Raw genomic sequence first — 17,592 nt, 5'->3', positions numbered from 1 at the left:
TTTAACATTTTTGCCTTATTTGCTCAAAATAAATCAGAGGGAAGCATTGTCAAGTCCACAGATGATGGTGCATTGTATGAGTTCAACAAAGAACAAGACTAAAGGTAAACAAATGGTGGATTTTGCTTAAGTGATTATTCTGGCTTTGACAAAACAATTGACAAAATGACGCCAATTCATAGTTATCAGCTTTCTGAATGTTACCTGCAGCAACAAGACACAAAACCTGCTGTTTCTGTTTCAGTGGGTAATAGTAGAGAACACATACAGGCTGTATTCATACATAACACTAAGCCATAATTTAGTGTTACAAAGATATAATAATAATAATAAAATAATAATAAAATATTTTTGTTTATTTATTCATTCATGCATGCATGCATACATACATACTCCACCCATCCCAGCCACTCTGGGTGGCTTCCAACAAAATATTAAAAATACGCTAAAACATTAAAAACTTCTTTAAACAGGGCTGCCTTCAGATGTCTTCTAAAAGTCAGATAGCTGTATATTTCCTTGACATCTGGTGGGAGGGCATTCCACAGGGCAGGCACCACTACCAAGAAGGCCCTCTGCCTGTTTCCCTGTAACCTCACTTCTCGCAGTGAGGGGACCACCAGAAGGCCCTCAGAGCTGGACCTCAGTGTCCAGGCTGAGTGACGGGGGTGGAGACACTCCTTCAGGTATACTGGGCCGAGGCTGTTTAGGGCTTTAAAGGTCAGGTTATGTGTCCCCCTTCCCCTCTCTTGTTCCAGGTATGGCTACAAAGAAAAGATTGTAAACTTCTGCTTCCATGTTAGATTAACCACAATTTACTGTTATGCCTAAACCCTAAACTATGGTTATGAATTGTTGAAACAAGATAGCATGACAAATTGTGGTTTTAACTACTGTTTGAACAAATCACTACAAGGATTAGCCAAAGTCTGCCCAGACATGAAAGTCACAACAAGGCATGATCAATCTAAAACAAAAGAAAAACACTCCAAACACCTCCTTGAAGGTGTACCAAAGAGGAAAGAAGAAGCATGAGAGCTCACTGCAGTTCATAACACTAAAACATGGTTTAATGCTGCCCTCCAGCCCTTCAAATATTGCTGGACTACAGCTCTCATTCTCCATGACCTCTGGTTATGCTAGCTGCGGTTGATGGGAGTTGGAGTCCAATGACATATGGAGGGTCACAGCTTCCCTACCTGAGTTAATGTTATGTATGAATGCAGCCATTATGTGGTACTGAACACTGAATGAAAATCTCAGCTTTAATATGAAAAACAGTCTAGGTTTCTAGTCCTTATGGCAGCAAATGTATGCTTGAAAATACATGGTCAATGCCTATGGACTATGAGGCTTCAATGTCTATGACCAAGGCAGGACCAGCAAGTACTATATATATATATATATATATATATATATATATATGCCAGAAGAAAGATTGCAAAATAAAATTATGCAAACTGAGCTCAGCTTGCATAATGTACACAGGTTGCAGAATTCATCTTTTCTTCTCTTTGCCTCAATGCAATTTTTCCATTATTTCACATATGAGTACACTAATCCCTGACAATGCACCATCATCTTGTTGGGTTGGTCTTGTGCTTCTTTCCATATCGTGGTAATACAACAAACTCTACACTTTACTCTACAAAATTATACTGATATTTCCACAGCAAACACATGAAAGGAGGGTGTCCCATCAGCATCTTTATGTACACATCTATAAGCATCAGTGAGCCCAATCAGGGTTTTGAAGCTCATGGGGCATGGGGTTATGTATTTTTGCACAGTACCCCAGCCCACGAGCACTGAGAAATTCCAGGGGTTCGAGACACTTACCTAGGATTTGTACTTCCTTTTGGAATGAGGCACAGTGGAGACTGCAGTGTCTTTATAATATAAGGTTTATTTACACATATATACAACCTGAGCCTGTGATGGGGGGTTCACAGCATTAACACCCCAATAGAGTCTTGTTTCTCCCCCACCCCCATAGCCACAGTCTTGGATTCAAACAGAAATCAATCACTGCCCATACTCTCTCTCCAGCTTTTCTTTTGGCCCACATCACAGCAACTCAACTCTAAACTCTGGCTTAACTAACCATGAGCTGGGGGGGCACCACCCATTTGCCATCTTGCACAGAGCCCCTTTCCTTTGTTTCCCTTAATGGCCCATCACCCTGGCTATGACCTCAGTGAAGGAAGCTAGCCTGACTTATATTGTAACACTTGCTGGATGGAGGTGTTAAAAGGATCTTGAATACAGCCTCCTTCCTCCCCCCAAAAAACTTATAACACTGTGTGTGCGTGCATGTGTGCACACACGGTAAAGATCAGGACGACATGGGGTTGGGGGGCCAACTCTCATCTCTTGTGGGGCTCAATTAGTGCCAGCACCTTCTGTCAGGAGTTTGGGTGTAACCTTTCTATGGAGGTGCAGGTTGCAATTGCGGCGAAGGCGGCATTTTTCCACTTCCACTGTGCTAAGCAGCTGGTCCCTTACCTTTCTCGCCCTGATCTCGCCACAGTGATCCATGTGATGGTCACCTCCAGGCTTGACTACTGTAATTCGCTCTACGCGGGGCTGCCCTTGAAGCTGACCCAAAAACTCCAGCAGGTGCAGAACGTTGTGGTGAGGCTCCTAACGAGGTCCTTGCCACGGGACCACATTCATCCAGTGCTACACCAGCTGCACTGGCTCCCGGTGAAGTACAGGGTCAGGTTTAAAGTGCCGGTTTAAACCTTTAAAGCCCTATACAACCTAGGACCCTCGTACTTACGGGACCGCCTCTCCTGGTACACCCTACAGAGGACCTTATGGTCCACAAACAATAATACTTTGGAGGTCTCGGACCTCAAGGAGTTTAGACTGGCCTCGACCGGGTTCAGCGCCTTTTCAGCCCTGGCCCCAGTCTGGTGGAACGCTCTGTCACAAGAGACCAGGGCCCTGTGGGATTTGACATCTTTCCACACGGCCTGCAAGATGGAGCTGTTCTGCCAGGCCTTTGGTTTGGGCCCAGTCTGACCCCCTTCTTTCTATGGGGCCCTGTGTTTAAGTGGCCTCCTTGGCTCTTTCTATCAGCCCATATGGGACCAGTACAGGTGGCTGGGCCTAGTGTACTTTTAATTCCTTACCCCTACAGTTTTGATTCGTGGGTTCCCACTTAATTTTATCTTGATTTTAAATGTGATTCTAATTGTATTTTAAACTAATTGTTTGATTTTGTGTTGTTATTGTATTATTTATTTGGTGTCAGCTGCCCTGAGCCTAGTCTCCGCCAGGGAGGGTGGGGTATAAATAAAAAATTATTATTATTATTATTATTATTATTATTATTATTATTATTATTAAGGTTGGCCTTAACCACAGTGCTGCTGACGTAACACTTAATCACAATTTAGGTGGGTGGTGAAATCTGCACTCCAGGTGGGAGGAGAGGTGGATGCACTCTCACAGCCCTCTTTTATAGATTAATCCAGTGGCATCGCAATGGGGGAGCGTGGGGGGCGGTACTCCCCGGGTTCCATGCCTTCGGGGGTGACAAGAAGTCACCCCGCAGGGACTCGTGGCAACGCGAGCAGCCATCGCGCCGCCGCCTTTGGAGAATCCTCTGTTTGCAGCTGCAACCACAAGCAGAGGATCTCAGCACCTGCAGCAAACTGCTAAGTACAGTGCATGTACGGCGTCGCATGCATGCGCTGTACATAGCGGCGACGTACATGCGTTGTATAGCGGTTTGCCGCCGGCGCCGCTCCAGTGCTATACGGATGGTGCCGGGATCCTCTGCTCGCAGCTGCAGCCGCGAATGGAGGATTCTCCATTCGTGGCTATAGCGGCGCCGGAAGGATCCCGGCACCATCCGTATGGCGCTAGAGTGGCTCAGGCAGCAAACTGCTATACAGTGGTACCTCGGGTTACATACGCTTCAGGTTACAGACTCCATTCACCCAGAAATAGTGCTTCAGGTTAAGAACTTTGCTTCAGGATGAGAACAGAAATTGTGCTCCGGCAGCGCGGCAGCAGCAGGATGCTCCATTAGCTAAAGTGGTGCTTCAGGTTAAGAACAGTTTCAGGTTAAGTACGGACCTTCGGAACGAATTAAGTACTTAACCCAAGGTACCACTGTACAGAGCATGTGCGGTGTCACTATGTATGGTGCATATGTTGTATGTAGCAACGCAGCACATGCGCCCTATGTCGTGACGCCCGCCCCGGGTGTCACGACGCCTTCCTTCGCCCCTGGCTTAATCAGAACCAAAGATTCATGGGACGGCACATAGTATCAGGTCAGATTAACTATCTAGCCCAGTGCTTTCTATCTAAATGGCAGAGGGTCTCCTGTGTCTCTGGCAGAGGTCTCTACCCTCATCTTCTACCTGATTCTTTTCACCGGAAGCATCAGAGTTCAAACTTGGCACCTTCATCACACAGAGCATGTGCTTCACCTGCCAAGTCCATTTCCTCCACTCAGAAACATTATGACTGCACCAGCCTTCCAAGTCTAAAATCTGTTTCTGCAATTCTCAGAATGTGCAGAAACAGAGATTTCTGTTCTCTTCTAAACTCTCAGCTTGATGTCACATTTCTAAACAACTGAATTTTTTATTTTATTTTAAGCAATCAGCATTCAGAGATATGGGAAGGGCATTTTACAAAAAGGTACTTTGCAGCCCCTGGAAGCATGTTGGCATTGACTCAGACAATAGAGGCTTATATATCCCCCAAAAGAAGTCAAGAGAAGCTTGTTGGCTAGTAGTGAAATAAACAGCCCCCAGAATTTTCAGCCAGAGTTATTGACAAATCTTTTAGTGAGCCAGAGGGGAACTTTGCGGTTCTCAAAAGAACAACCTGGGCTGGCCATCCATTGCAGTGCCAATGTATAGGGTACAGGGCGTGGGTGGGTGTATTACGATCACATGAAATGGACACACATAGGAAGTGTCTCCCACTAGGCAGAAGCATTGCTGCGACTGCACTTATTTGAAAACATGGGTCTCTTGAGAGACCTTGCAGCATCTTCTGTGACCCATTAGGCAGCCAACTACAGGGCTATTGAGCTGAAGGTATTTCTCTCGGGAGGATTTCATGCAGACAAAAACACACACACACACGTCACAGCAACTGAGAAAATTTCTAGAACTGAGACACCTTCTGCACACACCTTCTGTACACAAGCAAATGCTCTACTGCTGAGTTATGACTCTTCCCCTAGACTATGACCATATTATATTATATTATATTATATTATATTATATTATATTATATTATATTATATTATATTATATTATTTATTATTATATATAATTTATTACGGTCAGAGACCAGCATATAAAACACACTTGGGGGTACAATCCCAGAAGGAAGGCAAACATTTAAAACAATGTACAACAATAAATTTAAAATTTATTAATGTGATAAGCATATAGACACTTAAAACTTTACGATAAGCTACCAGAGAGAGATTTATTTTATATTATATTATATTATATTATATTATATTATATTATATTATATTATAGAATCATAGAATTGGAATAGACCACAAGGGCCATCGAGTCCAACCCCCTGCCAAGCAGGAAACACCATCAGAGCACTCCTGACATATGGTTGTCAAGCCTCTGCTTAAAGACCTCCAAAGAAGGAGACTCCACCACACTCCTTGGCAGCAAATTCCACTGTTGAACAGCTCTTACTGTCAGGAAGTTCTTCCTAATGTTTAGGTGGAATCTTCTTTCTTGTAGTTTGGATCCATTGCTCCGTGTCCGCTTCTCTGGAGCAGCAGAAAACAACCTTTCTCCCTCCTCTATGTGACATCCTTTTATATATTTGAACATGGCTATCATATCACCCCTTAACCTCCTCTTCTCCAGGCTAAACATGCCCAGCTCCCTTAGCTGTTCCTCATAAGGCATCGTTTCCAGGCCTTTGACCATTTTGGTTGCCCTCCTCTGGACACGTTCCAGTTTGTCAGTGTCCTTCTTGAACTGTGGTGCCCAGAACTGGACACAGTACTCCAGGTGAGGTCTGACCAGAGCAGAATACAGTGGCACTATTACTTCCCTTGATCTAGATGCTATACTCCTATTGATGCAGCCCAGAATTGCATTGGCTTTTTTAGCTGCCGCATCACACTGTTGGCTCATGTCAAGTTTGTGGTCAACCAAGACTCCTAGATCCTTTTCACATGTACTGCCAGGTGTCACCCATCTTGTATTTGTGCCTCTCATTTTTTTTGCCCAAGTGCAATACTTTACATTTCTCCCTGTTAAAGTTCAGCTTGTTTGTTTTGGCCCAGTTCTCTAATCTGTCAAGGTCGTTTTGAAGTGTGATCCTGTCCTCTGGGGTGTTAGCCACCCCTCCCAGTTTGGTGTCATCTGCAAATTTGATCAGGATGCCCTTGAGTCCATTATCCAAGTCATTGATAAAGATGTTGAATATATATTATTATATTATATTATATTATATTATATTATATCATATCATATCATATCATATCATATCATATCATATCATATTATATTATAAATTGCTGCTGTTATTTCATTTATGAATCTCTTCCCATTAGGCATCTCAAAGAAATTTGCAACGTAACAACATATATAGAACAGTTAAATGTATAAAAACTGTTCAAACAATTAACAATTTTCATATATGTAACTTTTACATATTTATATACGATACCTGCTGTTCGTATAACAATCTCTGTAAGTCTGCTTCCTGTCTAAACAACATATGGGTACAAAATTATAAATATTAAAAAAGAGTTTAAAACAACAGCCTATACATAAAATCTATTCAATTTAATTTCAAATACTATTTTTAATGTGTTTTAAAAATAAAGAATAAAAAGATTACTTCCAAGGACTTCTTTTTTGAATTCTGATAAACCATAATAGCTCCAATACTGAATAAACTTATACCAGAAATCTAACCAGTAGTATGTGCAGGCACGTGTGTAGGCACGCGCACGCACGCGCGCGCACACACACACACACACACACACAGTTTTATCTTTCCAGAACTTCATATTTTATACTCTCTGACCAGGCAAATATGGAAGGTTGGGCTCCTAGTATCTATTTAGCAGTGTCTGACCAATCCTGAGACATCACCTTGCACCTCTCTACACTCTTCTGGGCCTGAAGAGTTCAGAGGACTGAGTACATGTACTCTATGATATTTTACTACCGTAAGTCCCACTCTCCTCCAGCACCATAATTCAAAAGCATCAATTCTTCGGCGATCAGCCTTCTTTATGGTCCAGCTCTCACTTCCATACATCACTACTGGGAAAACCGTAGCTTTAACTTGATGCTTTTGAATTATGGTGCTGGAGGAGACTCTTGAGAGTCCCATGGACTGCAAGAAGATCAAACCTATCCATTCTGAAGGAAATCAGCCCTGAGTGCTCACTGGAAGGACAGATCCTGAAGCTGAGGCTCTAATACTTTAGCCACCTCATGAGAAGAGAAGACTCCCTGGAAAAGACCCTGATGTTGGGAAAGATTGAGGGCACAAGGAGAAGGGGACGACAGAGGACGAGATGGCTGGATAGTGTTCTTGAAGCTACCAGAATGAGTCTGACCAAACTGTGGGAGGCCATGGAAGACAGGAGTGCCTGGCGTGCTCTGGTCCATGGGGTCACGAAGAGTTGGACACGACTAAACAACAACAACAAAGTCCCACTCTCAGTCCCTGAAAGATCCCTCTATCTTCCCAAAGTGGGGACACCAGAGCAAGGCGCCACGTTTGCACAGCCTCTGTCACCCATGTGTAGAACCTTCACTTCACACAATCTTAAAAGCGCTGCTGGATCAGAGCAGTGGCCTTATCTAGTCCAGCATCCTCTTCTCACAGTGACCAACCGGGGAAACCTACAAGCGAAACCTGAGCACAACAGCTACTGCTGCAGTTCCCAGCAAGTTGGCATTCATCCTGCCTCCGGTCTTCCAATCCACTGGTGCCAATCTTCTCTGGTAGCTTTTCTTCACACAACTGAACCTTGCAGTTCAGTGTTGCAAAGCTCTGCACTCTCTCTCTCTCCCTTTGTCAAGCCCTCCTCCAGATCTGAGGCAGCGAAGTCAGCTTCTTGGCGTTGCTAAACTGCTGCCTTCACCTGCTATTTCTCCTCAGAAAGGCAGTTTTCTTGCTCTTCAGCTGAACTTCTGTGAGCCTGAGCTGGGGACATTTTCCCCCCTTGTGCCACCTTAGGAGTTTGAGCTGCTTCAGCAAAGGAAGGCAAACATGGCCTCGCACTGCACTGTTGAAGCTTGGAGGCAGGGGAGAAATCTGCCTTTAGCAGCAGCCTCTGCATAAATTTCAGTGTTGCACAGGCTCCAAATGCAGATTTCTAAAGCCACTTTTGCCTGCCTGTTGTGAAGATTCTCTAAGCTGGGAAGATCTGAGAATTCTTTGCTGAGTGGATCTTGAACTTGGGTTCGTGTAATAATGCAACAGCAATAATGCATCTTAGAAAGGGCAGAGGAGCAGTTAGAAAGTAAAAGGCCTTGCCTCGGAGTCCAAAGATGCCAGATAAAAAACTGCAAACCGCCACTTCATTCATATTTAATTCCTATATTTATATACCACTTAATTTCAGAGCAGTCTCCAAGTGATTTACAATAGATAGCAGGGCCAGCCCACACATGAGGCAAGGTGAGACGACTGCCTCAGGTGATACAATCCACAGGGGCAGTGGATCCCAATTTAGATTTTTATTCCCCTTTTGTTCCTGCTGACAATCTTTGCTCCCCGCTTCTTCACTGGCCGGGGGGGGGGGTGCCATTTGTGCTTTGCCTCAAGTGTCAAAATGGCTTTGGCAGACCTAGATAGAGACATGTGTGTGTGTTTGTGTGTGTGCACGCAGAAAGCACAGACATGCATGCAAGTCATTCTGGCTACAATCCTAAATACACTTTATAGGGAGGGAGTAAGCCCCATTGAACACAGTGGGACTTGCTTCTGAGTAAGTGTCTGCAAGAAAACACTGTTGATGTTGTAAGCATGCAGTCTTGTGCTACTGGGGCAGCTGTGTGAATCATCTTGGAAGACTGGATGGCAGGTGACAAATGCCAGTCAAAATGAGAGCTCGATTAAAGAGGCAGAGAGAGGATTTATCCCAGGAGCATGCATCAGATGTATGCAGGGCAGACAAAGTGGCTGCAAAGAAGTCGAGAAGGTTGGGGACAGCAAAAAAACCCAAAAACAACTGGGTGCCCAATGCAGCACAAAAATCCCTTAACAGCACAATTTCCCTATGTGTATTGACTTGGAAGTCCTACTGAGCTCAATAGGAAGATGAACAGTGTATGGATTATCTCAGAAATGAAGACACAAAACAACGGATTTTTAAAAATGGAACAGGGACAAAAGGCAATTCATTATCTTTAAAAGCATGACAAACAATTCACAGCGAACAGCTTCAAAATTCAAATATTGTATAAATAATGCTCCTGAGGAAAAACTACACTGGAATCTGAACTGCAGAAATAAAGCCAGTTGCTCAGCTGGAATCACAGGTTTGATACACTTGAGAGACAGTGTGGTGCAGTGGTTGGAGTGTTGGACTAGGAGCTGGGAGACCAGGGCTCAAATCCCCACAATGCCACTAAGTTCACTGGGGGACCTGGAATCAGTCATGGCCTCTCAGCCTAGCCTACCTCACAGAGTTGCTGTGGTGGGGGGGGGGGTTAAAATGAGGAGAGAGAAAAACATGTAGGCCGCCTTAAGCTCCTTGGAGAAAAAATAGATTTTTTTAAATTGTGAAGTTAATGTGATCAAAATCAAGCCCAATTAGCATTTTTCAAAGTGGGATGTGGAGACCTATAAAGCACAGTGAGGCTACAATCCTTAGAACACTTAACTAGGTAAAGGTAAAAAAAGTAAAGGACCCCTGGACAGTTAAGTCCAGTCAACGGCAACTATGGGGTGCAGCGCTCATCTCGTTTTCAGGCCGAGGGAGCTGGCGTTTGTCCACAGACAGTTTTCAGGGTCATGTGCCAGCATGACTAAACCGCTTCTGGTGCAGAGGACTGTGATGGAAACCAGAGCACACGGAAACGGCATTTACCTTCCCACCACAGTGGTACCTATTTATTTACTTGCACTGGCGTGCTTTCGAACTGATAGGCTGGCCAGTTGCTGGGTTGACTGGGGCTGATGAGGGTTGCACTCCAACAACACATGGAGATGGAAGCCCACAGATGTCTTGTACTTGGTGTCCACACACAAAAAGGGGTGCTTGAGGTGCTCAACCAATGCGTCAACTAACCTGGGGTTCTAGAACTGTTTTGCAGCCCACCAATGGTCCATCCGCAAGCTTCATTCAGGTGTGCCGGTGTTCTCACTTACAACTTGAATTTGAAGGAGTTCTATCACATTCAAATTGCAATACAGTAAGATACAAGGTAAGAAAGATGTATTAAAAAATAGGATTAAAAATCATGCAGCATCTAGCACGTTGCATTGCAATTGCTGCAACAGGCAAAAAAATCATGATGTGGTCTGCCAGGAACCTCAAAAATCCAACCCCCTTCTTTCTTTCTTATTGATATATATATTTTTTTTATTTTACAAGCGAAAGGTTATAACAGTACCAGATACATAACCATATATAGAGATTTCTCTGAATCTCCCAACTTCCCACGCTCCCCTCCATGGGTCCTATTGTCAACATCTTCAACTGCATATTAAACAACATGTGGCGGAACCTCAGAAATCTATGGCAGGGTGGAGTTTCGGAACTACTGAACTAAAACTTTACAGTGCAACCCTAACAATATCCACTCAGAAGTAAGTCTTATTGAATTCCATGGAGCTTACTCCCAGCTAAGTGGAGTTAGGACTCCAGCCTTCCTGTTAATTAACTCGGCAATTTTATATACAATATGTGAAATTCCCTCAAACGGAAAAAAAACCCCATGGAAACAGGAAGAGAAAGGAAGTATACTGTTGAGCGGAACAACCTGAGCTCCAAAAGTGTTCCTAACGTCGTACAGTCTAGTACTACCATATGGCACTTTTGTTCACATTGAAATGTACTTGAGGCAGAACTAATGAATCCATCGTTTTATTGGCAGGGACACCAAGCCTATTAATAAAGGCCTCCATCAGAATAGGCTTGCAGAGCAATTCCCAAAAGATGGTTAAGGCTTGACAGACGGCTGTGGGAGGCTTGTCGGTGAATTGTCAGGGACTGCCAGCAGTGCGTCTGGGGAACAGCGCTGAAAAAGAAACTTTGGAACAGTCTCTTCCAGGTCATAAGGGGCAGTTAACAAGTGATGGTTGCTAAACAAAGGCAACAATTCCCCGTGTGTGAGAGGGATTCTTTAGAAAGGTTTCAGACAATATCTGATCTAAAATGTTTACATGAGAAGCCACTGTCATTGTCACAATGAAAGGGGGGAGGAAGTCAGAGGTACAATTAGCGCAGCATTGTGGATTGACATAAAATATATTTAAATTAGTGTTTCTGAAGTAGATTATGTCTTAGCTGGTTGAGGGTTTCTAATCTTCTTTACTTGTATGGAAACATATGTAAAGAATCCCTTGGAAAATAACAAATTCATGTTGGCAAGAAAGGTAAATGTGTGTTAGTGACATATGTTTGGTTATGTTGGGTGAGAGTCAACCAGTGTTAGAAACTCAGATATATAAGCCAGGGGCCAAACAGCTCCTTAAACCAGGGTTATAGTCGCCAAAACAGAATGCCTGGTTGCCATTTTTCAGCCAGGCGCCTCCAAAGTCAGATTTTTCAATATGATTTTTTGGTTCCTGAAATTCTTTCTGATTGTACAGATAAAATGTAACAGAATTCTACAGGATATTTTGCTACTGTGTGAAAACAGTCAAGATCCAAGGATCCCCAGGCATGCACCTCCAGATGGTGGAGATATCAGGCTCCATCCTGGTGTCCAGGTATCTTCACTTGGTCACAACTGGCCAATGGCCAGGTGCAAAATGCGACCGGTGAATTTTGAATGCTGAACCTGCAAAAGGACTTCTGCTTGAGCAACAGAGTTCCCCATGCCCCCACCCAATTTGCTCAGTGGGGGTGAGGAGAACCCCTGAAAGGGCGGGGGGGGAGAAAGAGGGGATGGTTATGTCTGGGACATGTAGAAAGTCTTCAGGCTACTTACGAAATTTTAAAATGTAAGGAATGGCATGGAATTAGAAGACAGAACAATGCATTACATCATTTACTTGGAAATAAGTACCATTGTAATGAGGAACAGTTGAGGAATTAGCTATGTCTATGAAGACTTAAAGGTGATATGACAGTCATCTTCAAATATCTGGAGGACTATCACATGAAAAGATGGAGCAAGCTTGTTTTCTGCTGCTCCAGAGAGCAGGAACCAAACCAATGGATTCAAATGACAAGAAAAGAGTTTCCAACTAAACATTAGGAAGAACTTTCAGAAGGTAACAGCTGCTTGATAGTAGAATGGACCACCTGGGAAGGTGCAGGGCTCACCTTCGTTGGAGGTTTTTAAGCAGAGGTTGGACGGCCATCTGTCAGGGATTTGCTAGCTATGATTCCTGTATTGGGGGGGTTTGAACCTATGAGTACTTTTTACTTCATCGTAAATGTGTATTTGGATTAGAATGTTATGAACATGAACTAGCATCTCTCCAAAGTACCTCCCCCTCTCCAGCCTTCTGTTTTGCTCTGCAACAGGTTAATCCTGTTGCTCATTGTGAGAAACATATTTTTCATTATAGACAGTGGTACATTATGTGAGAAAGGTCACTCTAGCTATATTTTCAAGTAATGCAATGGCATCCACAAGCCATCTAAGAAGCAAGCTGTGGGGGGGAATAAATGTATTCTGTTCTTACTGTGTTGATCTTTCGGAAATCACTTTGCATGACATGTGGGAAAGCTTCATCATCGTGATCCTTATATTTGCTCTGCTCCATGGAAGAGAGGAGGTAAACCTTGTTCAAATCCACCATCTCTCTGCTATATATAAATTGGGAACAGGCAGCTTCTCAACCCAAGACTTGCCAACGACCACTTAAATAATGAGTAGCTAGCTACAAGGAGTTGCAGAAGGAAAGATGGATGGAGACGGGTTCCTAATCACTTAGTGACAACACTCTGAGCGTATCATCACGACAGATTTAAACAATAATTCCTTCTCCCCAAGAAAATCTGGATGCTGCTTTTTCTTAAGCAGAGGAGATGGGGATTTCATATACAGAGTGCGTGGCACCTTCACCAGTTCCTATTATTCTTTGGGAGAAACCATGGCAGTTAAATTGGTATGCAACCATTATAAATTTGGATGTGCCCACATATAAAAAGAAAGGTGGGTGTGTTGACATAAGCACATGTTCCCCCACTGCCACCAGAAGGCCAATCACTGAGAAGGGTTTACGTGTCCTGGCTCCAACACAAGGAGACCCACTCTCTTACTTATATAAGGAAGAGATGTTTATTCAGGCAAATAACACTGCAGCCTTGGCAGCAGGTGCAGGGCTCAAGAATCACAGTTCCAGAGTTTGAGAGCAGGGCGAGAACTTCAGAACTGGATGGACATGACAAAGAGGTCCCAACAAGTATCCCTGCCCTTCCCATCAGCTTTCAAAGATGACGCAAGGTGTGCTCACTTGCAAGACGCTCTTGCCTTATGGCAGGGGTAGGCAACCTAAGGCCCGTGGGCCGAATCCGGCCCAATCGCCTTCTAAATCAGGGCCACGGATGGTCCGGGAATCAACGTGTTTTTACATGAGTAGAATGTGTGCTTTCACTTAAAATGCCTCTCTGGGTTACTTGTGGGGCATAGGAATTCGTTCATTTCCCCCCAAATAAATATATATATGGGGGTTGGTCCACCGTCCCTCAGACCATGTGGTGGGCCGGATTTTTTATATATATATATATATATATATATATATATATATATATATATATATATAAAAATCCGGCCCACCACATGGTCTGAGGGACGGTGGACCAACCCACGGCTGAAAAAGGTTGCTGAACCCTGCCTTATGAGAACGTCTAGATTGCAGACACACACTCCATAGAGGCAGATGCAAAAGTTGCATCTAGTTGGAGTGTACCTGCCAGTTGAGGCACACCCCTCAGCTGATCAAAGCCCTCTGCAGCCTCCACTGAGGCTCTCTGCTCCACAGGAAGGCTGGAGGAGGGAGCTGGCACCCCTGCTCCCCCTTCCGCAACAGCTGAATTCAGGGTGCGAAGGGGAGGTTCCCCCCTCCTCCAAACTACACCCCCACCATTCAGCCCCCTCCTCTCTGCTTCTTCCTCCGCCTCCTGAGTCAGAGCTTGCCAACCCAAGACTGATCCTGACCACGCTGCGGAACTCATGATGTCATGCTCCAGGCCAAGCTTGCAACTGCTGCATTGCAAAAGAGGCAGGGGGAAAGAGCCGCAGCTGTGGGGGAGCTTCAAGATGACATATGAGTCAATTCTATCCAGCTTTAACAGGAGCCAAATTAGAAAACCGTTGTGGGAATGAGCGCTTTGGGAATAACATCTTCATGGGTGACAGAATTGCTGCCTACTATGCATTTCCAAATTCTTAATTTAGCTACCAAACATTTTCCAGAGTGATGCAGTAGTCAGTGAATGTCTTGAAACTGAAATTATAGGCCATGGAGTGTGCATACCAATTATAGTGCCAAACGGGTTAGCAAGGCTGGGAAGACGGTGATAAAGGAAGTTCCCCTTTTGCATTTACTCAACAAATGCCTGATTATTCAATAAGTGACAACAAGTACAAAATATGGTAATACTTTACAAGCAGGCATGTAAATAGCTAGCTGGACAATCACCTGTGATGAATAAGAATCTCTTTTGGGCAGGCAAGCATGGAGGCTTTTGCAAACTGGAAAGTACCTCATGTGTCTTTCCTTCTCCCTTTCGGTCTTTAGGTTCTTAAGATGCTACAAACAGAAGCAGTGTGGTGTAATGATCAGTATTTGACTAGGGCCTGGGAGACCTGGATTCAAAATCCTTGCTCAGACATCAATAATAATAATAATTTATTATTTATACCCTGCCACTCTGGGCGGCTTCCAACAAAACACTAAAATACAATAACCTATTAAACAGCTTCCCTAAACAGGGCTGCCTTCAGACGTCTTCTAAAAGTTTGGTAGTTATTTTTCTCTTTGACATCTGGTGGGAGGGCGTTCCACAGGGCGGGTGCCACTACCAAGAAGGCCCTCTGCCTGGTTCCCAGTAACTTGGCTTCTCGCAGCGAGGGAACCGCCAGGAGGCCCTCGGCACTGGACCTCAGAGTCTGGGCAGAACGATGGAGGTGGAGACGTTCCTTCAGGTATACTGGACCGAGTTCCCTGCGTGGCCTTGAGCCAGTCACTTTCTTTCAGCCTCACCAACTTCACAGGGCTGCTGTGAGAATCAAATGAAGAGGGATAGAAGCATGTATGCTACCCTGAGCTCCTAGCAGGAAAGGTGAGATATAAATGTAACAATAAATAATTAACATCAGCATTTGTGGACTAGTAAAAAAAAAATGCACTGACCATTTTGAGGACTGACTTGCTCAGCTGTCTTGAAGAGAAGCTCATAAAAATATATAGCATTTATGAATGCACTGAGAAATGTATTTCTTATTGCACAGCAACCACAGCAACATTTCTAGGAGTAGAGGAACATCCCCTTCAAAGACCTCAACACTTTGAAAGATTCAGAAGAAGAGTGTTGCAGTAGCAGCCTTGGACCAAGGGTAACCAGAGCTCCTGGCCAGTCTTGAGCATCCTTCATTGTTGACTATATTGTATATGCCAATATTACACATACCAATAGCAAACTGAGTTATTACCGCTACATAGCCAAACCACTGAGAAACAGCATGGCAGTTATAACATATTGGGGAAACTTCAGGGTCAAATTCTTTTTTAATGAAAACACAAGACTCAAAACAAAGGGGTAGAGGAGCTCAAACCAAATCAGAATCACCCATGGTTGGTTGGTTGGCATCCAACTGTTGGAAGGTTACAATGCCTGATATGGCTGATGGGAGAGACATGTTTCATTGCAGCTGGGGCAGATGAAGGTATCCAGTTGTGCTGCTGCAGATGCACCATGGCATCTCTTTTCTCTGTGCTCCTCCCAGCATAAAATGCTACTCCTCCTCCCTTCCTGTTTGGTCTATTCCTTTTGAACAGGTTATACCCCTCAGTTCCTACATTCCAGTCATGAGTCTCATCCCACCAGGTTTCAGTAATGCCTACCAGGTCATATTTGCCATCCTGTACTAAAAGCTCCAATTCATCTTGCTTGTTTCCAATACTATGTGCATTTGTATAGAGACAAGTGAAACCTTTATTTATTCTCTCCAACTGCTTCCTTCTTGTAGTTTCTTGCTCTTTAGCAGGTTTCTGGAGTACCGCCTCAGTTTCCTGTGAATCAATGAAGCTATTATCCCCAGTACTAGGTGTTCTTTTGTTGTCTGTAACGTTCTCTTCCTCCACCTCAAGAACTAGCTTAAAGTTCTCCTGATCAGGTTTGTGGAACTCTTCACAAACAGATTCTTGCCAACCACTGTACAGCCCATCTCTTGCCAGAAGTCCTTCCTCAAGGAAGCAGGGGGCATGATCCAAGAAGTGAAACCCTTCATGATGACATCACCTGTGTATGTTTTTCTTTCTTCCTGGGGCATGACCTTAAACAGAAAGGGGTGATGAAAAGACCACCTGTGCCCCAAGGCTCTTCAGCTCCCTGCCCAGAGTCTCACAGTCCTATGCTATTCACTGAAGTTTGTGTGTGGCAGTATTATTTGTACCCACATGAATCAGAAGAAAGGGGTAGCAGTCAATGGGTTTTATAAGATTTGGCAACTTCTCTGTCACGTTGTGAATCTTTGCACTTGGAAGACAGCACACCACCCTGGACATCCTGTTTCCTCCGCACTTGGGAAGGAGGGGGAAATAGCTTTATTACAAAGCACAGCAGGATCATGTCTGCTCATTCAAACACACAAGCACAAAAAGAGAAGATACAATAAAAACAAGACAAAAACAACCTATCAATTTACAAATTCTATCAAATTGCATGTAACCTTTTATAAAAAGCCAAAGTTCTAACACAGGCATTAGCCAAAAACAATTGCAGTTTAGTTCCCGGTAAAGTTTTGAGCTCTTTAAAACAAAAAACAGAAAAAAATAAATTATAGCTCACAATTATTTAACTAAAGTGTCTCAAGAAAAACATGGGAGGTTAAGCAACAAAAAGCTTTTGACAGTATTTGTATTACAACTTAGATTTGAACTTTTTTCAGTGCCTTGCTTATAACTTGATATCATTTGTGAATTGATGAGGTTTTTTTAACATATTGAATTCAATAGGACTATTCCAGAGTAAACAGCATCAGCTGGGGAACAGCTGAACTGAATGTTCAGAACAATTTGCAAATTTCACATAGTTACACAAACCTACATGATGAGAACTTGGATCTAAAGTGCTGTTTAAAAATGCAAACTTTGCACTGAAGAGTACAGAACCTGTCATCTGGTATTTATGAATTTAGCTAATTATACACAGTCAGCTATTAAATTTGAATTTGCATTCAGTATTTAGCACCTGATACATGTAAA

At 43.6% G+C, this 17,592-nt stretch overlaps 1 protein-coding gene across 6 annotated transcripts in view; it reads right to left on the bottom strand.

Moving 5' to 3' along the window:
* SLC4A10 (solute carrier family 4 member 10) overlaps positions 1-17,592 on the bottom strand; it is a 170,801-nt gene that overhangs the window by 135,997 nt on the left and 17,212 nt on the right. The window lies entirely within an intron of this gene.

The sequence above is a fragment of the Podarcis raffonei genome, chromosome 1 (assembly GCF_027172205.1).
Source record: "Podarcis raffonei isolate rPodRaf1 chromosome 1, rPodRaf1.pri, whole genome shotgun sequence".
NCBI lineage: Eukaryota > Metazoa > Chordata > Lepidosauria > Squamata > Lacertidae > Podarcis > Podarcis raffonei.
Note: the sequence above shows the minus strand (reverse complement) of the source record. Positions and strands in the feature narration are given on the sequence as shown.